The following is an 18,680-nucleotide window of genomic DNA, read 5'->3' as shown; positions in this document are numbered from 1 at the left end:
TGCCGTAACTTTGTGCCCGATCGTCCGAATTAAACATTTTTTTTTCAAATTGGTTATTTTTTGAGATCTACGCGTCCCAAACCATTTCCCATCTCAAAATAACCGAAAACAAATAAAAATTACGAATTCGGCAAAAAAGGGGTGCAACACGAGGACTTCCCAGGAGGTCACCCATCCTAGTACTACTCTCGCCCAAGCACGCTTAACTGCGGAGTTCTGATGGGATCCGGTGCATTAGTGCTGGTATGATCGCACCCATTTACTTATTGCGCTATTTTGTATTTATACCCTTTCCAGCCCCTGATTTCCTTCGAAATGCCGTAACTTTGTGCCCGATCGTCCGAATTAAACATTTTTTTTTTCAAATTGGTTATTTTTTTGAGATCTACGCGTCCCAAACCATTTCCCATCTCAAAATAACCGAAAACAAAAAAAAATTACGAATTCGGCAAAAAAGGGGTGCAACACGAGGACTTCCCAGGAGGTCACCCATCCTAGTACTACTCTCGCCCAAGCACGCTTAACTGCGGAGTTCTGATGGGATCCGGTGCATTAGTGCTGGTATGATCGCACCCATTTACTTATTGCGCTATTTTGTATTTATACCCTTTCCAGCCCCTGATTTCCTTCGAAATGCCGTAACTTTGTGCCCGATCGTCCGAATTAAACATTTTTTTTTCAAATTGGTTATTTTTTTGAGATCTACGCGTCCCAAACCATTTCCCATCTCAAAATAACCGAAAACAAATAAAAATTACGAATTCGGCAAAAAAGGGGTGCAACACGAGGACTTCCCAGGAGGTCACCCATCCTAGTACTACTCTCGCCCAAGCACGCTTAACTGCGGAGTTCTGATGGGATCCGGTGCATTAGTGATGGTATGATCGCACCCATTTACTTATTGCGCTATTTTGTATTTATACCCTTTCCAGCCCCTGATTTCCTTCGAAATGCCGTAACTTTGTGCCCGATCGTCCGAATTAAACATTTTTTTTTTCAAATTGGTTATTTTTTTGAGATCTACGCGTCCCAAACCATTTCCCATCTCAAAATAACCGAAAACAAATAAAAATTACGAATTCGGCAAAAAAGGGGTGCAACACGAGGACTTCCCAGGAGGTCACCCATCCTAGTACTACTCTCGCCCAAGCACGCTTAACTGCGGAGTTCTGATGGGATCCGGTGCATTAGTGCTGGTATGATCGCACCCATTTACTTATTGCGCTATTTTGTATTTATACCCTTTCCAGCCCCTGATTTCCTTCGAAATGCCGTAACTTTGTGCCCGATCGTCCGAATTAAACATTTTTTTTTTCAAATTGGTTATTTTTTGAGATCTACGCATCCCAAACCATTTCCCATCTCAAAATAACCGAAAACAAATAAAAATTACGAATTCGGCAAAAAAGGGGTGCAACACGAGGACTTACCAGGCGGTCACCCATCCTAGTACTACTCTCGCCCAAGCACGCTTAACTGCGGAGTTCTGATGGGATCCAGTGCCTTAGTGCTGGTATGATCGCACCCATTTACTTATTGCGCTATTTTGTATTTATACCCTTTCCAGCCCCTGATTTCCTTCGAAATGCCGTAACTTTGTGCCCGATCGTCCGAATTAAACATTTTTTTTTTCAAATTGGTTATTTTTTTGAGATCTACGCGTCCCAAACCATTTCCCATCTCAAAATAACCGAAAACAAATAAAAATTACGATTCGGCAAATAAGGGGTGCAACACGAGGACTTCCCAGGAGGTCACCCATCCTAGTACTACTCTCGCCCAAGCACGCTTAACTGCGGAGTTCTAATGGGATCCGGTGCATTAGTGCTGGTATGATCGCACCCATTTACTTATTGCGCTATTTTGTATTTATACCCTTTCCAGCCCCTGATTTCCTTCGAAATGCCGTAACTTTGTGCCCGATCGTCCGAATTAAACATTTTTTTTTTCAAATTGGTTATTTTTTTGAGATCTACGCGTCCCAAACCATTTCCCATCTCAAAATAACCGAAAACAAATAAAAATTACGAATTCGGCAAAAAAGGGGTGCAACACGAGGACTTCCCAGGAGGTCACCCATCTTAGTACTACTCTCGCCCAAGCACGCTTAACTGCGGAGTTCTGATGGGATCCGGTGCATTAGTGCTGGTATGATCGCACCCATTTACTTATTGCGCTATTTTGTATTTATACCCTTTCCAGCCCCTGATTTCCTTCGAAATGCCGTAACTTTGTGCCCGATCGTCCGAATTAAACATTTTTTTTTTTCAAATTGGTTATTTTTTGAGATCTACGCGTCCCAAACCATTTCCCATCTCAAAATAACCGAAAACAAATAAAAATTACGAATTCGGCAAAAAAGGGGTGCAACACGAGGACTTCCCAGGAGGTCACCCATCCTAGTACTACTCTCGCCCAAGCACGCTTAACTGCGGAGTTCTGATGGGATCCGGTGCATTAGTGCTGGTATGATCGCACCCATTTACTTATTGCGCTATTTTGTATTTATACCCTTTCCAGCCCCTGATTTCCTTCGAAATGCCGTAACTTTGTGCCCGATCGTCCGAATTAAACATTTTTTTTTTCAAATTGGTTATTTTTTTGAGATCTACGCGTCCCAAACCATTTCCCATCTCAAAATAACCGAAAACAAAAAAAATTACGAATTCGGCAAAAAAGGGGTGCAACACGAGGACTTCCCAGGAGGTCACCCATCCTAGTACTACTCTCGCCCAAGCACGCTTAACTGCGGAGTTCTGATGGGATCCGGTGCATTAGTGCTGGTATGATCGCACCCGTTTACTTATTGCGCTATTTTGTATTTATACCCTTTCCAGCCCCTGATTTCCTTCGAAATGCCGTAACTTTGTGCCCGATCGTCCGAATTAAACATTTTTTTTTTCAAATTGGTTATTTTTTTGAGATCTACGCGTCCCAAACCATTTCCCATCTCAAAATAACCGAAAACAAATAAAAATTACGAATTCGGCAAAAAAGGGGTGCAACACGAGGACTTCCCAGGAGGTCACCCATCCTAGTACTACTCTCGCCCAAGCACGCTTAACTGCGGAGTTCTGATGGGATCCGGTGCATTAGTGCTGGTATGATCGCACCCATTTACTTATTGCGCTATTTTGTATTTATACCCTTTCCAGCCCCTGATTTCCTTCGAAATGCCGTAACTTTGTGCCCGATCGTCCGAATTAAACATTTTTTTTTTCAAATTGGTTATTTTTTTGAGATCTACACGTCCCAAACCATTTCCCATCTCAAAATAACCGAAAACAAATAAAAATTACGAATTCGGCAAAAAAGGGGTGCAACACGAGGACTTCCCAGGAGGTCACCCATCCTAGTACTACTCTCGCCCAAGCACGCTTAACTGCGGAGTTCTGATGGGATCCGGTGCCTTAGTGCTGGTATGATCGCACCCATTTACTTATTGCGCTATTTTGTATTTATACCCTTTCCAGCCCCTGATTTCCTTCGAAATGCCGTAACTTTGTGCCCGATCGTCCGAATTAAACATTTTTTTTTTCAAATTGGTTATTTTTTTGAGATCTACGCGTCCCAAACCATTTCCCATCTCAAAATAACCGAAAACAAATAAAAATTACGAATTCGGCAAAAAAGGGGTGCAACACGAGGACTTCCCAGGAGGTCACCCATCCTAGTACTACTCTCGCCCAAGCACGCTTAACTGCGGAGTTCTGATGGGATCCGGTGCATTAGTGCTGGTATGATCGCACCCATTTACTTATTGCGCTATTTTGTATTTATACCCTTTCCAGCCCCTGATTTCCTTCGAAATGCCGTAACTTTGTGCCCGATCGTCCGAATTAAACATTTTTTTTTTCAAATTGGTTATTTTTTTGAGATCTACGCATCCCAAACCATTTCCCATCTCAAAATAACCGAAAACAAATAAAAATTACGAATTCGGCAAAAAAGGGGTGCAACACGAGGACTTCCCAGGAGGTCACCCATCCTAGTACTACTCTCGCCCAAGCACGCTTAACTGCGGAGTTCTGATGGGATCCGGTGCATTAGTGCTGGTATGATCGCACCCATTTACTTATTGCGCTATTTTGTATTTATACCCTTTCCAGCCCCTGATTTCCTTCGAAATGCCGTAACTTTGTGCCCGATCGTCCGAATTAAACATTTTTTTTTTCAAATTGGTTATTTTTTTGAGATCTACGCGTCCCAAACCATTTCCCATCTCAAAATAACCGAAAACAAATAAAAATTACGAATTCGGCAAAAAAGGGGTGCAACACGAGGACTTCCCAGGAGGTCACCCATCCTAGTACTACTCTCGCCCAAGCACGCTTAACTGCGGAGTTCTGATGGGATCCGGTGCATTAGTGCTGGTGTGATCGCACCCATTTACTTATTGCGCTATTTTGTATTTATACCCTTTCCAGCCCCTGATTTCCTTCGAAATGCCGTAACTTTGTGCCCGATTGTCCGAATTAAACATTTTTTTTTTCAAATTGGTTATTTTTTGAGATCTACGCGTCCCAAACCATTTCCCATCTCAAAATAACCGAAAACAAATAAAAATTACGAATTCGGCAAAAAAGGGGTGCAACACGAGGACTTCCCAGGAGGTCACCCATCCTAGTACTACTCTCGCCCAAGCACGCTTAACTGCGGAGTTCTGATGGGATCCGGTGCATTAGTGCTGGTATGATCGCACCCATTTACTTATTGCGCTATTTTGTATTTATACCCTTTCCAGCCCCTGATTTCCTTCGAAATGCCGTAACTTTGTGCCCGATCGTCCGAATTAAACATTTTTTTTTTCAAATTGGTTAGTTTTTTGAGATCCACGCGTCCCAAACCATTTCCCATCTCAAAATAACCGAAAACAAATAAAAATTACGAATTCGGCAAAAAAGGGGTGCAACACGAGGACTTCCCAGGAGATCACCCATCCTAGTACTACTCTCGCCCAAGCACGCTTAACTGCGGAGTTCTGATGGGATCCGGTGCATTAGTGCTGGTATGATCGCACCCATTTACTTATTGCGCTATTTTGTATTTATACCCTTTCCAGCCCCTGATTTCCTTCGAAATGCCGTAACTTTGTGCCCGATCGTCCGAATTAAACATTTTTTTTTTCAAATTGGTTATTTTTTTGAGATCTACGCGTCCCAAACCATTTCCCATCTCAAAATAACCGAAAACAAATAAAAATTACGAATTCGGCAAAAAAGGGGTGCAACACGAGGACTTCCCAGGAGGTCACCCATCCTAGTACTACTCTCGCCCAAGCACGCTTAACTGCGGAGTTCTGATGGGATCCGGTGCATTAGTGCTGGTATGATCGCACCCATTTACTTATTGCGCTATTTTGTATTTATACCCTTTCCAGCCCCTGATTTCCTTCGAAATGCCGTAACTTTGTGCCCGATCGTCCGAATTAAACATTTTTTTTTTCAAATTGGTTATTTTTTTGAGATCTACGCGTCCCAAACCATTTCTCATCTCAAAATAACCGAAAATAAATAAAAATTACGAATTCGGCAAAAAAGGGGTGCAACACGAGGACTTCCCAGGAGGTCACCCATCCTAGTACTACTCTCGCCCAAGCACGCTTAACTGCGGAGTTCTGATGGGATCCGGTGCATTAGTGCTGGTATGATCGCACCCATTTACTTATTGCGCTATTTTGTATTTATACCCTTTCCAGCCCCTAATTTCCTTCGAAATGCCGTAACTTTGTGCCCGATCGTCCGAATTAAACATTTTTTTTTTCAAATTGGTTATTTTTTGAGATCTACGCGTCCCAAACCATTTCCCATCTCAAAATAACCGAAAACAAATAAAAATTACGAATTCGGCAAAAAAGGGGCGCAACACGAGGACTTCCCAGGAGGTCACCCATCCTAGTACTACTCTCGCCCAAGCACGCTTAACTGCGGAGTTCTGATGGGATCCGGTGCATTAGTGCTGGTATGATCGCACCCATTTACTTATTGCGCTATTTTGTATTTATACCCTTTCCAGCCCCTGATTTCCTTCGAAATGCCGTAACTTTGTGCCCGATCGTCCGAATTAAACATTTTTTTTTTCAAATTGGTTATTTTTTGAGATCTACGCGTCCCAAACCATTTCCCATCACAAAATAACCGAAAACAAATAAAAATTACGAATTCGGCAAAAAAGGGGTGCAACACGAGGACTTCCCAGGAGGTCACCCATCCTAGTACTACTCTCGCCCAAGCATGCTTAACTGCGGAGTTCTGATGGGATCCGGTGCATTAGTGCTGGTATGATCGCACCCATTTACTTATTGCGCTATTTTGTATTTATACCCTTTCCAGCCCCTGATTTCCTTCGAAATGCCGTAACTTTGTGCCCAATCGTCCGAATTAAACATTTTTTTTTTTCAAATTGGTTATTTTTTGAGATCTACGCGTCCCAAACCATTTCCCATCTCAAAATAACCGAAAACAAATAAAAATTACGAATTCGGCAAAAGAGGGGTGCAACACGAGGACTTCCCAGGAGGTCACCCATCCTAGTACTACTCTCGCCCAAGCACGCTTAACTGCGGAGTTCTGATGGGATCCGGTGCATTAGTGCTGGTATGATCGCACCCATTTACTTATTGCGCTATTTTGTATTTATACCCTTTCCAGCCCCTGATTTCCTTCGAAATGCCGTAACTTTGTGCCCGATCGTCCGAATTAAACATTTTTTTTTTCAAATTGGTTATTTTTTTGAGATCTACGCGTCCCAAACCATTTCCCATCTCAAAATAACCGAAAACAAATAAAAATTACGAATTCGGCAAAAAAGGGGTGCAACACGAGGACTTCCCAGGAGGTCACCCATCCTAGTACTACTCTCGCCCAAGCACGCTTAACTGCGGAGTTCTGATGGGATCCGGTGCATTAGTGCTGGTATGATCGCACCCATTTACTTATTGCGCTATTTTGTATTTATACCCTTTCCAGCCCCTGATTTCCTTCGAAATGCCGTAACTTTGTGCCCGATCGTCCGAATTAAACATTTTTTTTTCAAATTGGTTATTTTTTGAGATCTACGCGTCCCAAACCATTTCCCATCTCAAAATAACCGAAAACAAATAAAAATTACGAATTCGGCAAAAAAGGGGTGCAACACGAGGACTTCCTAGGAGGTCACCCATCCTAGTACTACTCTCGCCCAAGCACGCTTAACTGCGGAGTTCTGATGGGATCCGGTGCATTTGTGCTGGTATGATCGCAGCCATTTACTTATTGCGCTATTTTGTATTTATACCCTTTCCAGCCCCTGATTTCCTTCAAAATGCCGTAACTTTGTGCCCGATCGTCCGAATTAAACATTTTTTTTTTCAAATTGGTTATTTTTTGAGATCTACGCGTCCCAAACCATTTCCCATCCCAAAATAACCGAAAACAAATAAAAATTACGAATTCGGCAAAAAAGGGGTGCAACACGAGGACTTCCCAGGAGGTCACCCATCCTAGTACTACTCTCGCCCAAGCACGCTTAACTGCGGATTTCTGATGGGATCCGGTGCATTAGTGCTGGTATGATCGCACCCATTTACTTATTGCGCTATTTTGTATTTATACCCTTTCCAGCCCCTGATTTCCTTCGAAATGCCGTAACTTTGTGCCCGATCGTCCGAATTAAACATTTTTTTTTTCAAATTGGTTATTTTTTTGAGATCTACGCGTCCCAAACCATTTCCCATCTCAAAATAACCGAAAACAAATAAAAATTACGAATTCGGCAAAAAAGGGGTGCAACACGAGGACTTCCCAGGAGGTCACCCATCCTAGTACTACTCTCGCCCAAGCACGCTTAACTGCGGAGTTCTGATGGGATCCGGTGCATTAGTGCTGGTATGATCGCACCCATTTACTTATTGCGCTATTTTGTATTTATACCCTTTCCAGCCCCTGATTTCCTTCGAAATGCCGTAACTTTGTGCCCGATCGTCCGAATTAAACATTTTTTTTTTCAAATTGGTTATTTTTTGAGATCTACGCGTCCCAAACCATTTCCCATCTCAAAATACCGAAAACAAATAAAAATTACGAATTCGGCAAAAAAGGGGTGCAACACGAGGACTTCCCAGGAGGTCACCCATCCTAGTACTACTCTCGCCCAAGCACGCTTAACTGCGGAGTTCTGATGGGATCCGGTGCATTAGTGCTGGTATGATCGCACCCATTTACTTATTGCGCTATTTTGTATTTATACCCTTTCCAGCCCCTGATTTCCTTCGAAATGCCGTAACTTTGTGCCCGATCGTCCGAATTAAACATTTTTTTTTTCAAATTGGTTATTTTTTTGAGATCTACGCGTCCCAAACCATTTCCCATCTCAAAATAACCGAAAACAAATAAAAATTACGAATTCGGCAAAAAAGGGGTGCAACACGAGGACTTCCCAGGAGGTCACCCATCCTAGTACTACTCTCGCCCAAGCACGCTTAACTGCGGAGTTCTGATGGGATCCGGTGCATTAGTGCTGGTATGATCGCACCCATTTACTTATTGCGCTATTTTGTATTTATACCCTTTCCAGCCCCTGATTTCCTTCGAAATGCCGTAACTTTGTGCCCGATCGTCCGAATTAAACATTTTTTTTTTTTCAAATTGGTTATTTTTTGAGATCTACGCGTCCCAAACCATTTCCCATCTCAAAATAACCGAAAACAAATAAAAATTACGAATTCGGCAAAAAAGGGGTGCAACACGAGGACTTCCCAGGAGGTCACCCATCCTAGTACTACTCTCGCCCAAGCACGCTTAACTGCGGAGTTCTGATGGGATCCCGTGCATTAGTGCTGGTATGATCGCACCCATTTACTTATTGCGCTATTTTGTATTTATACCCTTTCCAGCCCCTGATTTCCTTCGAAATGCCGTAACTTTGTGCCCGATCGTCCGAATTAAACATTTTTTTTTTCAAATTGGTTATTTTTTGAGATCTACGCGTCCCAAACCATTTCCCATCTCAAAATAACCGAAAACAAATAAAAATTACGAATTCGGCAAAAAAGGGGTGCAACACGAGGACTTCCCAGGAGGTCACCCATCCTAGTACTACTCTCGCCCAAGCACGCTTAACTGCGGAGTTCTGATGGGATCCGGTGCATTAGTGCTGGTATGATCGCACCCATTTACTTATTGCGCTATTTTGTATTTATACCCTTTCCAGCCCCAGATTTCCTTCGAAATGCCGTAACTTTGTGCCCGATCGTCCGAATTAAACATTTTTTTTTCAAATTGGTTATTTTTTTGAGATCTACGCGTCCCAAACCATTTCCCATCTCAAAATAACCGAAAACAAATAAAAATTACGAATTCGGCAAAAAAGGGGTGCAACACGAGGACTTCCCAGGAGGTCACCCATCCTAGTACTACTCTCGCCCAAGCACGCTTAACTGCGGAGTTCTGATGGGATCCGGTGCATTAGTGCTGGTATGATCGCACCCATTTACTTATTGCGCTATTTTGTATTTATACCCTTTCCAGCCCCTGATTTCCTTCGAAATGCCGTAACTTTGTGCCCGATCGTCCGAATTAAACATTTTTTTTTTCAAATTGGTTATTTTTTGAGATCTACGCGTCCCAAACCATTTCCCATCTCAAAATAACCGAAAACAAATAAAAATTACGAATTCGGCAAAAAAGGGGTGCAACACGAGGACTTCCCAGGAGGTCACCCATCCTAGTACTACTCTCGCCCAAGCACGCTTAACTGCGGAGTTCTGATGGGATCCGGTGCATTAGTGCTGGTATGATCGCACCCATTTACTTATTGCGCTATTTTGTATTTATACCCTTTCCAGCCCCTGATTTCCTTCGAAATGCCGTAACTTTGTGCCCGATCGTCCGAATTAAACATTTTTTTTTTCAAATTGGTTATTTTTTTGAGATCTACGCGTCCCAAACCATTTCCCATCTCAAAATAACCGAAAACAAATAAAAATTACGAATTCGGCAAAAAAGGGATGAACCACGAGGACTTCCCAGGAGGTCACCCATCCTAGTACTACTCTCGCCCAAGCACGCTTAACTGCGGAGTTCTGATGGGATCCGGTGCATTAGTGCTGGTATGATCGCACCCATTTACTTATTGCGCTATTTTGTATTTATACCCTTTCCAGCCCCTGATTTCCTTCGAAATGCCGTAACTTTGTGCCCGATCGTCCGAATTAAACATTTTTTTTTCAAATTGGTTATTTTTTGAGATCTACGCGTCCCAAACCATTTCCCATCTCAAAATAACCGAAAACAAATAAAAATTACGTATTCAGCAAAAAAGGGGTGCAACACGAGGACTTCCCAGGAGGTCACCCATCCTAGTACTACTCTCGCCCAAGCACGCTTAACTGCGGAGTTCTGATGGGATCCGGTGCATTAGTGCTGGTATGATCGCACCCATTTACTTATTGCGCTATTTTGTATTTATACCCTTTCCAGCCCCAGATTTCCTTCGAAATGCCGTAACTTTGTGCCCGATCGTCCGAATTAAACATTTTTTTTTTCAAATTGGTTATTTTTTTGAGATCTACGCGTCCCAAACCATTTCCCATCTCAAAATAACCGAAAACAAATAAAAATTACGAATTCGGCAAAAAAGGGGTGCAACACGAGGACTTCCCAGGAGGTCACCCATCCTAGTACTACTCTCGCCCAGGCACGCTTAACTGCGGAGTTCTGATGGGATCCGGTGCATTAGTGCTGGTATGATCGCACCCATTTACTTATTGCGCTATTTTGTATTTATACCCTTTCCAGCCCCTGATTTCCTTCGAAATGCCGTAACTTTGTGCCCGATCGTCCGAATTAAACATTTTTTTTTTTCAAATTGGTTATTTTTTGAGATCTACGCGTCCCAAACCATTTCCCATCTCAAAATAACCGAAAACAAATAAAAATTACGAATTCGGCAAAAAAGGGGTGCAACACGAGGACTTCCCAGGAGGTCACCCATCCTAGTACTACTCTCGCCCAAGCACGCTTAACTGCGGAGTTCTGATGGGATCCGGTGCATTAGTGCTGGTATGATCGCACCCATTTACTTATTGCGCTATTTTGTATTTATACCCTTTCCAGCCCCTGATTTCCTTCGAAATGCCGTAACTTTGTGCCCGATCGTCCGAATTAAACATTTTTTTTTTCAAATTGGTTATTTTTTGAGATCTACGCGTCCCAAACCATTTCCCATCTCAAAATAACCGAAAACAAATAAAAATTACGAATTCGGCAAAAGAGGGGTGCAACACGAGGACTTCCCAGGAGGTCACCCATCCTAGTACTACTCTCGCCCAAGCACGCTTAACTGCGGAGTTCTGATGGGATCCGGTGCATTAGTGCTGGTATGATCGCACCCATTTACTTATTGCGCTATTTTGTATTTATACCCTTTCCAGCCCCTGATTTCCTTCGAAATGCCGTAACTTTGTGCCCGATCGTCCGAATTAAACATTTTTTTTTTCAAATTGGTTATTTTTTTGAGATCTACGCGTCCCAAACCATTTCCCATCTCAAAATAACCGAAAACAAATAAAAATTACGAATTCGGCAAAAAAGGGGTGCAACACGAGGACTTCCCAGGAGGTCACCCATCCTAGTACTACTCTCGCCCAAGCACGCTTAACTGCGGAGTTCTGATGGGATCCGGTGCATTAGTGCTGGTATGATCGCACCCATTTACTTATTGCGCTATTTTGTATTTATACCCTTTCCAGCCCCTGATTTCCTTCGAAATGCCGTAACTTTGTGCCCGATCGTCCGAATTAAACATTTTTTTTTTTCAAATTGGTTATTTTTTGAGATCTACGCGTCCCAAACCATTTCCCATCTCAAAATAACCGAAAACAAATAAAAATTACGAATTCGGCAAAAAAGGGGTGCAACACGAGGACTTCCCAGGAGGTCACCCATCCTAGTACTACTCTCGCCCAAGCACGCTTAACTGCGGAGTTCTGATGGGATCCGGTGCATTAGTGCTGGTATGATCGCACCCATTTACTTATTGCGCTATTTTGTATTTATACCCTTTCCAGCCCCTGATTTCCTTCGAAATGCCGTAACTTTGTGCCCGATCGTCCGAATTAAACATTTTTTTTTTCAAATTGGTTATTTTTTGAGATCTACGCGTCCCAAACCATTTCCCATCTCAAAATAACCGAAAACAAATAAAAATTACGAATTCGGCAAAAAAGGGGTGCAACACGAGGACTTCCCAGGAGGTCACCCATCCTAGTACTACTCTCGCCCAAGCACGCTTAACTGCGGAGTTCTGATGGGATCCGGTGCATTCCTTCGAAATGCCGTAACTTTGTGCCCGATCGTCCGAATTAAACATTTTTTTTTTCAAATTGGTTATTTTTTGAGATCTACGCGTCCCAAACCATTTCCCATCTCAAAATAACCGAAAACAAATAAAAATTACGAATTCGGCAAAAAAGGGGTGCAACACGAGGACTTCCCAGGAGGTCACCCATCCCAGTACTACTCTCGCCCAAGCACGCTTAACTGCGGAGTTCTGATGGGATCCGGTGCATTAGTGCTGGTATGATCGCACCCATTTACTTATTGCGCTATTTTGTATTTATACCCTTTCCAGCCCCTGATTTCCTTCGAAATGCCGTAACTTTGTGCCCGATCGTCCGAATTAAACATTTTTTTTTTCAAATTGGTTATTTTTTTGAGATCTACGCGTCCCAAACCATTTCCCATCTCAAAATAACCGAAAACAAATAAAAATTACGAATTCGGCAAAAAAGGGGTGCAACACGAGGACTTTCCAGGAGGTCACCCATCCTAGTACTACTCTCGCCCAAGCACGCTTAACTGCGGAGTTCTGATGGGATCCGGTGCATTAGTGCTGGTATGATCGCACCCATTTACTTATTGCGCTATTTTGTATTTATACCCTTTCCAGCCCCTGATTTCCTTCGAAATGCCGTAACTTTGTGCCCGATCGTCCGAATTAAACATTTTTTTTTTCAAATTGGTTATTTTTTAAGATCTACGCGTCCCAAACCATTTCCCATCTCAAAATAACCGAAAACAAATAAAAATTACGAATTCGGCAAAAAAGGGGTGCAACACGAGGACTTCCCAGGAGGTCACCCATCCTAGTACTACTCTCGCCCAAGCACGCTTAACTGCGGAGTTCTGATGGGATCCGGTGCATTAGTGCTGGTATGATCGCACCCATTTACTTATTGCGCTATTTTGTATTTATACCCTTTCCAGCCCCTGATTTCCTTCGAAATGCCGTAACTTTGTGCCCGATCGTCCGAATTAAACATTTTTTTTTTCAAATTGGTTATTTTTTTGAGATCTACGCGTCCCAAACCATTTCCCATCTCAAAATAACCGAAAACAAATAAAAATTACGAATTCGGCAAAAAAGAGGTGCAACACGAGGACTTTCCAGGAGGTCACCCATCCTAGTACTACTCTCGCCCAAGCACGCTTAACTGCGGAGTTCTGATGGGATCCGGTGCATTAGTGCTGGTATGATCGCACCCATTTACTTATTGCGCTATTTTGTATTTATACCCTTTCCAGCCCCTGATTTCCTTCGAAATGCCGTAACTTTGTGCCCGATCGTCCGAATTAAACATTTTTTTTTTTCAAATTGGTTATTTTTTTGAGATCTACGCGTCCCAAACCATTTCCCATCTCAAAATAACCGAAAACAAATAAAAATTACGAATTCGGCAAAAAAGGGGTGCAACACGAGGACTTCCCAGGAGGTCACCCATCCTAGTACTACTCTCGCCCAAGCACGCTTAACTGCGGAGTTCTGATGGGATCCGGTGCATTAGTGCTGGTATGATCGCACCCATTTACTTATTGCGCTATTTTGTATTTATACCCTTTCCAGCCCCTGATTTCCTTCGAAATGCCGTAACTTTGTGCCCGATCGTCCGAATTAAACATTTTTTTTTTCAAATTGGTTATTTTTTGAGATCTACGCGTCCCAAACCATTTCCCATCTCAAAATAACCGAAAACAAATAAAAATTACGAATTCGGCAAAAAAGGGGTGCAACACGAGGACTTCCCAGGAGGTCACCCATCCTAGTACTACTCTCGCCCAAGCACGCTTAACTGCGGAGTTCTGATGGGATCCGGTGCATTAGTGCTGGTATGATCGCACCCATTTACTTATTGCGCTATTTTGTATTTATACCCTTTCCAGCCCCTGATTTCCTTCGAAATGCCGTAACTTTGTGCCCGATCGTCCGAATTAAACATTTTTTTTTTCAAATTGGTTATTTTTTGAGATCTACGCGTCCCAAACCATTTCCCATCTCAAAATAACCGAAAACAAATAAAAATTACGAATTCGGCAAAAAAGGGGTGCAACACGAGGACTTCCCAGGAGGTCACCCATCCTAGTACTACTCTCGCCCAAGCACGCTTAACTGCGGAGTTCTGATGGGATCCGGTGCATTAGTGCTGGTATGATCGCACCCATTTACTTATTGCGCTATTTTGTATTTATACCCTTTCCAGCACCTGATTTCCTTCGAAATGCCGTAACTTTGTGCCCGATCGTCCGAATTAAACATTTTTTTTTTCAAATTGGTTATTTTTTGAGATCTACGCGTCCCAAACCATTTCCCATCTCAAAATAACCGAAAACAAATAAAAATTACGAATTCGGCAAAAAAGGGGTGCAACACGAGGACTTCCCAGGAGGTCACCCATCCTAGTTCTACTCTCGCCCAAGCACGCTTAACTGCGGAGTTCTGATGGGATCCGGTGCATTAGTGCTGGTATGATCGCACCCATTTACTTATTGCGCTATTTTGTATTTATACCCTTTCCAGCCCCTGATTTCCTTCGAAATGCCGTAACTTTGTGCCCGATCGTCCGAATTAAACATTTTTTTTTTCAAATTGGTTATTTTTTGAGATCTACGCGTCCCAAACCATTTCCCATCTCAAAATAACCGAAAACAAATAAAAATTACGAATTCGGCAAAAAAGGGGTGCAACACGAGGACTTCCCAGGAGGTCACCCATCCTAGTACTACTCTCGCCCAAGCACGCTTAACTGCGGAGTTCTGATGGGATCCGGTGCATTAGTGCTGGTATGATCGCACCCATTTACTTATTGCGCTATTTTGTATTTATACCCTTTCCAGCCCCTAATTTCCTTCGAAATGCCGTAACTTTGTGCCCGATCGTCCGAATTAAACATTTTTTTTTTCAAATTGGTTATTTTTTGAGATCTACGCGTCCCAAACCATTTCCCATCTCAAAATAACCGAAAATAAATAAAAATTACGAATTCGGCAAAAAAGGGGTGCAACACGAGGACTTCCCAGGAGGTCACCCATCCTAGTACTACTCTCGCCCAAGCACGCTTAACTGCGGAGTTCTGATGGGATCCGGTGCATTAGTGCTGGTATGATCGCACCCATTTACTTATTGCGCTATTTTGTATTTATACCCTTTCCAGCCCCTGATTTCCTTCGAAATGCCGTAACTTTGTGCCCGATCGTCCGAATTAAACATTTTTTTTTTCAAATTGGTTATTTTTTTGAGATCTACGCGTCCCAAACCATTTCCCATCTCAAAATAACCGAAAACAAATAAAAATTACGAATTCGGCAAAAAAGGGGTGAAACACGAGGACTTCCCAGGAGGTCACCCATCCTAGTACTACTCTCGCCCAAGCACGCTTAACTGCGGAGTTCTGATGGGATCCGGTGCATTAGTGCTGGTATGATCGCACCCATTTACTTATTGCGCTATTTTGTATTTATACCCTTTCCAGCCCCTGATTTCCTTCGAAATGCCGTAACTTTGTGCCCGATCGTCCGAATTAAACATTTTTTTTTTCAAATTGGTTATTTTTTGAGATCTACGCGTCCCAAACCATTTCCCATCTCAAAATAACCGAAAACAAATAAAAATTACGAATTCGGCAAAAAAGGGGTGCAACACGAGGACTTCCCAGGAGGTCACCCATCCTAGTACTACTCTCGCCCAAGCACGCTTAACTGCGGAGTTCTGATGGGATCCGGTGCATTAGTGCTGGTATGATCGCACCCATTTACTTATTGCGCTATTTTGTATTTATACCCTTTCCAGCCCCTGATTTCCTTCGAAATGCCGTAACTTTGTGCCCGATCGTCCGAATTAAACATTTTTTTTTTCAAATTGGTTATTTTTTGAGATCTACGCGTCCCAAACCATTTCCCATCTCAAAATAACCGAAAACAAATAAAAATTACGAATTCGGCAAAAAAGGGGTGCAACACGAGGACTTCCCAGGAGGTCACCCATCCTAGTACTACTCTCGCCCAAGCACGCTTAACTGCGGAGTTCTGATGGGATCCGGTGCATTAGTGCTGGTATGATCGCACCCATTTACTTATTGCGCTATTTTGTATTTATACCCTTTCCAGCACCTGATTTCCTTCGAAATGCCGTAACTTTGTGCCCGATCGTCCGAATTAAACATTTTTTTTTTCAAATTGGTTATTTTTTGAGATCTACGCGTCCCAAACCATTTCCCATCTCAAAATAACCGAAAACAAATAAAAATTACGAATTCGGCAAAAAAGGGGTGCAACACGAGGACTTCCCAGGAGGTCACCCATCCTAGTTCTACTCTCGCCCAAGCACGCTTAACTGCGGAGTTCTGATGGGATCCGGTGCATTAGTGCTGGTATGATCGCACCCATTTACTTATTGCGCTATTTTGTATTTATACCCTTTCCAGCCCCTGATTTCCTTCGAAATGCCGTAACTTTGTGCCCGATCGTCCGAATTAAACATTTTTTTTTTCAAATTGGTTATTTTTTGAGATCTACGCGTCCCAAACCATTTCCCATCTCAAAATAACCGAAAACAAATAAAAATTACGAATTCGGCAAAAAAGGGGTGCAACACGAGGACTTCCCAGGAGGTCACCCATCCTAGTACTACTCTCGCCCAAGCACGCTTAACTGCGGAGTTCTGATGGGATCCGGTGCATTAGTGCTGGTATGATCGCACCCATTTACTTATTGCGCTATTTTGTATTTATACCCTTTCCAGCCCCTAATTTCCTTCGAAATGCCGTAACTTTGTGCCCGATCGTCCGAATTAAACATTTTTTTTTTCAAATTGGTTATTTTTTGAGATCTACGCGTCCCAAACCATTTCCCATCTCAAAATAACCGAAAATAAATAAAAATTACGAATTCGGCAAAAAAGGGGTGCAACACGAGGACTTCCCAGGAGGTCACCCATCCTAGTACTACTCTCGCCCAAGCACGCTTAACTGCGGAGTTCTGATGGGATCCGGTGCATTAGTGCTGGTATGATCGCACCCATTTACTTATTGCGCTATTTTGTATTTATACCCTTTCCAGCCCCTGATTTCCTTCGAAATGCCGTAACTTTGTGCCCGATCGTCCGAATTAAACATTTTTTTTTTCAAATTGGTTATTTTTTTGAGATCTACGCGTCCCAAACCATTTCCCATCTCAAAATAACCGAAAACAAATAAAAATTACGAATTCGGCAAAAAAGGGGTGAAACACGAGGACTTCCCAGGAGGTCACCCATCCTAGTACTACTCTCGCCCAAGCACGCTTAACTGCGGAGTTCTGATGGGATCCGGTGCATTAGTGCTGGTATGATCGCACCCATTTACTTATTGCGCTATTTTGTATTTATACCCTTTCCAGCCCCTGATTTCCTTCGAAATGCCGTAACTTTGTGCCCGATCGTCCGAATTAAACATTTTTTTTTTCAAATTGGTTATTTTTTTGAGATCTACGCGTCCCAAACCATTTCCCATCTCAAAATAACCGAAAACAAATAAAAATTACGAATTCGGCAAAAAAGGGGTGAACCACGAGGACTTCCCAGGAGGTCACCCATCCTAGTACTACTCTCGCCCAAGCACGCTTAACTGCGGAGTTCTGATGGGATCCGGTGCATTAGTGCTGGTATGATCGCACCCATTTACTTATTGCGCTATTTTGTATTTATACCCTTTCCAGCCCCTGATTTCCTTCGAAATGCCGTAACTTTGTGCCCGATCGTCCGAATTAAACATTTTTTTTTTCAAATTGGTTATTTTTTGAGATCTACGCGTCCCAAACCATTTCCCATCTCAAAATAACCGAAAACAAATAAAAATTACGAATTCGGCAAAAAAGGGGTGCAACACGAGGACTTCCCAGGAGGTCACCCATCCTAGTACTACTCTCGCCCAAGCACGCTTAACTGCGGAGTTCTGATGGGATCCGGTGCATTAGTGCTGGTATGATCGCACCCATTTACTTATTGCGCTATTTTGTATTTATACCCTTTCCAGCCCCTGATTTCCTTCGAAATGCCGTAACTTTGTGCCCGATCGTCCGAATTAAACATTTTTTTTTTCAAATTGGTTATTTTTTTGAGATCTACGCGTCCCAAACCATTTCCCATCTCAAAATAACCGAAAACAAATAAAAATTACGAATTCGGCAAAAAAGGGGTGAACCACGAGGACTTCCCAGGAGGTCACCCATCCTAGTACTACTCTCGCCCAAGCACGCTTAACTGCGGAGTTCTGATGGGATCCGGTGCATTAGTGCTGGTATGATCGCACCCATTTACTTATTGCGCTATTTTGTATTTATACCCTTTCCAGCCCCTGATTTCCTTCGAAATGCCGTAACTTTGTGCCCGAT

General features: G+C 42.8%; 58 non-coding genes and 1 pseudogene across 58 annotated transcripts; all 59 read right to left on the bottom strand.

The window, feature by feature from the left end:
• Nucleotides 1–138: 138 nt before the first annotated feature.
• On the bottom strand, nt 139–257 carry LOC145561148 (5S ribosomal RNA). The gene has a single exon (XR_014093724.1). It is a non-coding gene; the product is annotated as a 5S ribosomal RNA (ribosomal RNA).
• A 199-nt stretch (nt 258–456) lies between these two features.
• On the bottom strand, nt 457–575 carry LOC145561136 (5S ribosomal RNA). The gene has a single exon (XR_014093714.1). It is a non-coding gene; the product is annotated as a 5S ribosomal RNA (ribosomal RNA).
• A 198-nt stretch (nt 576–773) lies between these two features.
• On the bottom strand, nt 774–892 carry LOC145561612 (5S ribosomal RNA). The gene has a single exon (XR_014094150.1). It is a non-coding gene; the product is annotated as a 5S ribosomal RNA (ribosomal RNA).
• A 199-nt stretch (nt 893–1,091) lies between these two features.
• On the bottom strand, nt 1,092–1,210 carry LOC145561125 (5S ribosomal RNA). The gene has a single exon (XR_014093705.1). It is a non-coding gene; the product is annotated as a 5S ribosomal RNA (ribosomal RNA).
• Nucleotides 1,211–1,408: 198 nt separating this feature from the next.
• On the bottom strand, nt 1,409–1,527 carry LOC145560681 (5S ribosomal RNA). The gene has a single exon (XR_014093304.1). It is a non-coding gene; the product is annotated as a 5S ribosomal RNA (ribosomal RNA).
• A 198-nt stretch (nt 1,528–1,725) lies between these two features.
• Nucleotides 1,726–1,844, bottom strand: LOC145561324 (5S ribosomal RNA). Its single transcript, XR_014093874.1, has one exon. It is a non-coding gene; the product is annotated as a 5S ribosomal RNA (ribosomal RNA).
• A 199-nt stretch (nt 1,845–2,043) lies between these two features.
• On the bottom strand, nt 2,044–2,162 carry LOC145561327 (5S ribosomal RNA). Its single transcript, XR_014093877.1, has one exon. It is a non-coding gene; the product is annotated as a 5S ribosomal RNA (ribosomal RNA).
• A 199-nt stretch (nt 2,163–2,361) lies between these two features.
• LOC145561114 (5S ribosomal RNA) lies at nt 2,362–2,480 on the bottom strand. The gene has a single exon (XR_014093694.1). It is a non-coding gene; the product is annotated as a 5S ribosomal RNA (ribosomal RNA).
• Nucleotides 2,481–2,678: 198 nt separating this feature from the next.
• LOC145561102 (5S ribosomal RNA) lies at nt 2,679–2,797 on the bottom strand. Its single transcript, XR_014093682.1, has one exon. It is a non-coding gene; the product is annotated as a 5S ribosomal RNA (ribosomal RNA).
• A 199-nt stretch (nt 2,798–2,996) lies between these two features.
• On the bottom strand, nt 2,997–3,115 carry LOC145561090 (5S ribosomal RNA). The gene has a single exon (XR_014093673.1). It is a non-coding gene; the product is annotated as a 5S ribosomal RNA (ribosomal RNA).
• Nucleotides 3,116–3,314: 199 nt separating this feature from the next.
• Nucleotides 3,315–3,433, bottom strand: LOC145561332 (5S ribosomal RNA). Its single transcript, XR_014093882.1, has one exon. It is a non-coding gene; the product is annotated as a 5S ribosomal RNA (ribosomal RNA).
• Nucleotides 3,434–3,632: 199 nt separating this feature from the next.
• On the bottom strand, nt 3,633–3,751 carry LOC145561078 (5S ribosomal RNA). Its single transcript, XR_014093663.1, has one exon. It is a non-coding gene; the product is annotated as a 5S ribosomal RNA (ribosomal RNA).
• A 199-nt stretch (nt 3,752–3,950) lies between these two features.
• Nucleotides 3,951–4,069, bottom strand: LOC145561067 (5S ribosomal RNA). The gene has a single exon (XR_014093651.1). It is a non-coding gene; the product is annotated as a 5S ribosomal RNA (ribosomal RNA).
• Nucleotides 4,070–4,268: 199 nt separating this feature from the next.
• On the bottom strand, nt 4,269–4,387 carry LOC145561365 (5S ribosomal RNA). Its single transcript, XR_014093913.1, has one exon. It is a non-coding gene; the product is annotated as a 5S ribosomal RNA (ribosomal RNA).
• Nucleotides 4,388–4,585: 198 nt separating this feature from the next.
• LOC145561056 (5S ribosomal RNA) lies at nt 4,586–4,704 on the bottom strand. Its single transcript, XR_014093640.1, has one exon. It is a non-coding gene; the product is annotated as a 5S ribosomal RNA (ribosomal RNA).
• A 199-nt stretch (nt 4,705–4,903) lies between these two features.
• On the bottom strand, nt 4,904–5,022 carry LOC145561403 (5S ribosomal RNA). The gene has a single exon (XR_014093949.1). It is a non-coding gene; the product is annotated as a 5S ribosomal RNA (ribosomal RNA).
• Nucleotides 5,023–5,221: 199 nt separating this feature from the next.
• LOC145561044 (5S ribosomal RNA) lies at nt 5,222–5,340 on the bottom strand. Its single transcript, XR_014093627.1, has one exon. It is a non-coding gene; the product is annotated as a 5S ribosomal RNA (ribosomal RNA).
• A 199-nt stretch (nt 5,341–5,539) lies between these two features.
• LOC145561033 (5S ribosomal RNA) lies at nt 5,540–5,658 on the bottom strand. The gene has a single exon (XR_014093616.1). It is a non-coding gene; the product is annotated as a 5S ribosomal RNA (ribosomal RNA).
• Nucleotides 5,659–5,856: 198 nt separating this feature from the next.
• LOC145561343 (5S ribosomal RNA) lies at nt 5,857–5,975 on the bottom strand. The gene has a single exon (XR_014093892.1). It is a non-coding gene; the product is annotated as a 5S ribosomal RNA (ribosomal RNA).
• Nucleotides 5,976–6,173: 198 nt separating this feature from the next.
• On the bottom strand, nt 6,174–6,292 carry LOC145561418 (5S ribosomal RNA). The gene has a single exon (XR_014093964.1). It is a non-coding gene; the product is annotated as a 5S ribosomal RNA (ribosomal RNA).
• Nucleotides 6,293–6,491: 199 nt separating this feature from the next.
• Nucleotides 6,492–6,610, bottom strand: LOC145561021 (5S ribosomal RNA). The gene has a single exon (XR_014093604.1). It is a non-coding gene; the product is annotated as a 5S ribosomal RNA (ribosomal RNA).
• Nucleotides 6,611–6,809: 199 nt separating this feature from the next.
• LOC145561010 (5S ribosomal RNA) lies at nt 6,810–6,928 on the bottom strand. Its single transcript, XR_014093593.1, has one exon. It is a non-coding gene; the product is annotated as a 5S ribosomal RNA (ribosomal RNA).
• Nucleotides 6,929–7,125: 197 nt separating this feature from the next.
• LOC145560537 (5S ribosomal RNA) lies at nt 7,126–7,244 on the bottom strand. Its single transcript, XR_014093163.1, has one exon. It is a non-coding gene; the product is annotated as a 5S ribosomal RNA (ribosomal RNA).
• Nucleotides 7,245–7,442: 198 nt separating this feature from the next.
• On the bottom strand, nt 7,443–7,561 carry LOC145561436 (5S ribosomal RNA). The gene has a single exon (XR_014093981.1). It is a non-coding gene; the product is annotated as a 5S ribosomal RNA (ribosomal RNA).
• Nucleotides 7,562–7,760: 199 nt separating this feature from the next.
• On the bottom strand, nt 7,761–7,879 carry LOC145560998 (5S ribosomal RNA). The gene has a single exon (XR_014093582.1). It is a non-coding gene; the product is annotated as a 5S ribosomal RNA (ribosomal RNA).
• Nucleotides 7,880–8,076: 197 nt separating this feature from the next.
• Nucleotides 8,077–8,195, bottom strand: LOC145560985 (5S ribosomal RNA). The gene has a single exon (XR_014093571.1). It is a non-coding gene; the product is annotated as a 5S ribosomal RNA (ribosomal RNA).
• A 199-nt stretch (nt 8,196–8,394) lies between these two features.
• LOC145560973 (5S ribosomal RNA) lies at nt 8,395–8,513 on the bottom strand. The gene has a single exon (XR_014093560.1). It is a non-coding gene; the product is annotated as a 5S ribosomal RNA (ribosomal RNA).
• A 200-nt stretch (nt 8,514–8,713) lies between these two features.
• LOC145561414 (5S ribosomal RNA) lies at nt 8,714–8,832 on the bottom strand. Its single transcript, XR_014093960.1, has one exon. It is a non-coding gene; the product is annotated as a 5S ribosomal RNA (ribosomal RNA).
• Nucleotides 8,833–9,030: 198 nt separating this feature from the next.
• LOC145560961 (5S ribosomal RNA) lies at nt 9,031–9,149 on the bottom strand. Its single transcript, XR_014093550.1, has one exon. It is a non-coding gene; the product is annotated as a 5S ribosomal RNA (ribosomal RNA).
• Nucleotides 9,150–9,347: 198 nt separating this feature from the next.
• LOC145560950 (5S ribosomal RNA) lies at nt 9,348–9,466 on the bottom strand. Its single transcript, XR_014093540.1, has one exon. It is a non-coding gene; the product is annotated as a 5S ribosomal RNA (ribosomal RNA).
• Nucleotides 9,467–9,664: 198 nt separating this feature from the next.
• On the bottom strand, nt 9,665–9,783 carry LOC145560938 (5S ribosomal RNA). The gene has a single exon (XR_014093529.1). It is a non-coding gene; the product is annotated as a 5S ribosomal RNA (ribosomal RNA).
• Nucleotides 9,784–9,982: 199 nt separating this feature from the next.
• LOC145560685 (5S ribosomal RNA) lies at nt 9,983–10,101 on the bottom strand. The gene has a single exon (XR_014093308.1). It is a non-coding gene; the product is annotated as a 5S ribosomal RNA (ribosomal RNA).
• A 197-nt stretch (nt 10,102–10,298) lies between these two features.
• On the bottom strand, nt 10,299–10,417 carry LOC145560926 (5S ribosomal RNA). Its single transcript, XR_014093518.1, has one exon. It is a non-coding gene; the product is annotated as a 5S ribosomal RNA (ribosomal RNA).
• A 199-nt stretch (nt 10,418–10,616) lies between these two features.
• On the bottom strand, nt 10,617–10,735 carry LOC145561321 (5S ribosomal RNA). The gene has a single exon (XR_014093871.1). It is a non-coding gene; the product is annotated as a 5S ribosomal RNA (ribosomal RNA).
• Nucleotides 10,736–10,934: 199 nt separating this feature from the next.
• Nucleotides 10,935–11,053, bottom strand: LOC145560914 (5S ribosomal RNA). The gene has a single exon (XR_014093507.1). It is a non-coding gene; the product is annotated as a 5S ribosomal RNA (ribosomal RNA).
• Nucleotides 11,054–11,251: 198 nt separating this feature from the next.
• LOC145560902 (5S ribosomal RNA) lies at nt 11,252–11,370 on the bottom strand. The gene has a single exon (XR_014093496.1). It is a non-coding gene; the product is annotated as a 5S ribosomal RNA (ribosomal RNA).
• A 199-nt stretch (nt 11,371–11,569) lies between these two features.
• LOC145560891 (5S ribosomal RNA) lies at nt 11,570–11,688 on the bottom strand. Its single transcript, XR_014093485.1, has one exon. It is a non-coding gene; the product is annotated as a 5S ribosomal RNA (ribosomal RNA).
• Nucleotides 11,689–11,887: 199 nt separating this feature from the next.
• Nucleotides 11,888–12,006, bottom strand: LOC145560880 (5S ribosomal RNA). The gene has a single exon (XR_014093476.1). It is a non-coding gene; the product is annotated as a 5S ribosomal RNA (ribosomal RNA).
• A 198-nt stretch (nt 12,007–12,204) lies between these two features.
• LOC145560852 (5S ribosomal RNA) lies at nt 12,205–12,321 on the bottom strand (annotated as a pseudogene).
• A 129-nt stretch (nt 12,322–12,450) lies between these two features.
• Nucleotides 12,451–12,569, bottom strand: LOC145561306 (5S ribosomal RNA). Its single transcript, XR_014093858.1, has one exon. It is a non-coding gene; the product is annotated as a 5S ribosomal RNA (ribosomal RNA).
• A 199-nt stretch (nt 12,570–12,768) lies between these two features.
• LOC145561420 (5S ribosomal RNA) lies at nt 12,769–12,887 on the bottom strand. Its single transcript, XR_014093966.1, has one exon. It is a non-coding gene; the product is annotated as a 5S ribosomal RNA (ribosomal RNA).
• A 198-nt stretch (nt 12,888–13,085) lies between these two features.
• Nucleotides 13,086–13,204, bottom strand: LOC145560869 (5S ribosomal RNA). The gene has a single exon (XR_014093465.1). It is a non-coding gene; the product is annotated as a 5S ribosomal RNA (ribosomal RNA).
• A 199-nt stretch (nt 13,205–13,403) lies between these two features.
• Nucleotides 13,404–13,522, bottom strand: LOC145561636 (5S ribosomal RNA). Its single transcript, XR_014094173.1, has one exon. It is a non-coding gene; the product is annotated as a 5S ribosomal RNA (ribosomal RNA).
• Nucleotides 13,523–13,722: 200 nt separating this feature from the next.
• Nucleotides 13,723–13,841, bottom strand: LOC145560857 (5S ribosomal RNA). Its single transcript, XR_014093455.1, has one exon. It is a non-coding gene; the product is annotated as a 5S ribosomal RNA (ribosomal RNA).
• A 198-nt stretch (nt 13,842–14,039) lies between these two features.
• Nucleotides 14,040–14,158, bottom strand: LOC145560856 (5S ribosomal RNA). The gene has a single exon (XR_014093454.1). It is a non-coding gene; the product is annotated as a 5S ribosomal RNA (ribosomal RNA).
• Nucleotides 14,159–14,356: 198 nt separating this feature from the next.
• On the bottom strand, nt 14,357–14,475 carry LOC145560850 (5S ribosomal RNA). The gene has a single exon (XR_014093453.1). It is a non-coding gene; the product is annotated as a 5S ribosomal RNA (ribosomal RNA).
• Nucleotides 14,476–14,673: 198 nt separating this feature from the next.
• On the bottom strand, nt 14,674–14,792 carry LOC145561674 (5S ribosomal RNA). The gene has a single exon (XR_014094209.1). It is a non-coding gene; the product is annotated as a 5S ribosomal RNA (ribosomal RNA).
• Nucleotides 14,793–14,990: 198 nt separating this feature from the next.
• LOC145560838 (5S ribosomal RNA) lies at nt 14,991–15,109 on the bottom strand. The gene has a single exon (XR_014093446.1). It is a non-coding gene; the product is annotated as a 5S ribosomal RNA (ribosomal RNA).
• A 198-nt stretch (nt 15,110–15,307) lies between these two features.
• LOC145560824 (5S ribosomal RNA) lies at nt 15,308–15,426 on the bottom strand. Its single transcript, XR_014093435.1, has one exon. It is a non-coding gene; the product is annotated as a 5S ribosomal RNA (ribosomal RNA).
• A 199-nt stretch (nt 15,427–15,625) lies between these two features.
• LOC145561615 (5S ribosomal RNA) lies at nt 15,626–15,744 on the bottom strand. Its single transcript, XR_014094153.1, has one exon. It is a non-coding gene; the product is annotated as a 5S ribosomal RNA (ribosomal RNA).
• Nucleotides 15,745–15,942: 198 nt separating this feature from the next.
• LOC145560813 (5S ribosomal RNA) lies at nt 15,943–16,061 on the bottom strand. The gene has a single exon (XR_014093425.1). It is a non-coding gene; the product is annotated as a 5S ribosomal RNA (ribosomal RNA).
• A 198-nt stretch (nt 16,062–16,259) lies between these two features.
• LOC145560802 (5S ribosomal RNA) lies at nt 16,260–16,378 on the bottom strand. The gene has a single exon (XR_014093414.1). It is a non-coding gene; the product is annotated as a 5S ribosomal RNA (ribosomal RNA).
• A 198-nt stretch (nt 16,379–16,576) lies between these two features.
• LOC145561673 (5S ribosomal RNA) lies at nt 16,577–16,695 on the bottom strand. Its single transcript, XR_014094208.1, has one exon. It is a non-coding gene; the product is annotated as a 5S ribosomal RNA (ribosomal RNA).
• A 198-nt stretch (nt 16,696–16,893) lies between these two features.
• Nucleotides 16,894–17,012, bottom strand: LOC145560790 (5S ribosomal RNA). The gene has a single exon (XR_014093402.1). It is a non-coding gene; the product is annotated as a 5S ribosomal RNA (ribosomal RNA).
• A 198-nt stretch (nt 17,013–17,210) lies between these two features.
• LOC145560778 (5S ribosomal RNA) lies at nt 17,211–17,329 on the bottom strand. Its single transcript, XR_014093390.1, has one exon. It is a non-coding gene; the product is annotated as a 5S ribosomal RNA (ribosomal RNA).
• Nucleotides 17,330–17,528: 199 nt separating this feature from the next.
• LOC145561614 (5S ribosomal RNA) lies at nt 17,529–17,647 on the bottom strand. Its single transcript, XR_014094152.1, has one exon. It is a non-coding gene; the product is annotated as a 5S ribosomal RNA (ribosomal RNA).
• Nucleotides 17,648–17,846: 199 nt separating this feature from the next.
• LOC145560645 (5S ribosomal RNA) lies at nt 17,847–17,965 on the bottom strand. Its single transcript, XR_014093265.1, has one exon. It is a non-coding gene; the product is annotated as a 5S ribosomal RNA (ribosomal RNA).
• A 198-nt stretch (nt 17,966–18,163) lies between these two features.
• Nucleotides 18,164–18,282, bottom strand: LOC145560766 (5S ribosomal RNA). Its single transcript, XR_014093379.1, has one exon. It is a non-coding gene; the product is annotated as a 5S ribosomal RNA (ribosomal RNA).
• Nucleotides 18,283–18,481: 199 nt separating this feature from the next.
• LOC145560644 (5S ribosomal RNA) lies at nt 18,482–18,600 on the bottom strand. The gene has a single exon (XR_014093264.1). It is a non-coding gene; the product is annotated as a 5S ribosomal RNA (ribosomal RNA).
• Between the last annotated feature and the right edge of the window lie 80 nt (nt 18,601–18,680).

Source organism: Chenopodium album, chromosome 9, assembly GCF_948465745.1.
Source record: "Chenopodium album chromosome 9, dcCheAlbu1.1, whole genome shotgun sequence".
Lineage (NCBI taxonomy): Eukaryota > Viridiplantae > Streptophyta > Magnoliopsida > Caryophyllales > Amaranthaceae > Chenopodium > Chenopodium album.
The sequence above is the reverse complement of the archived record's forward strand: the minus strand, read 5'-3'. Positions and strand labels throughout refer to the sequence as shown.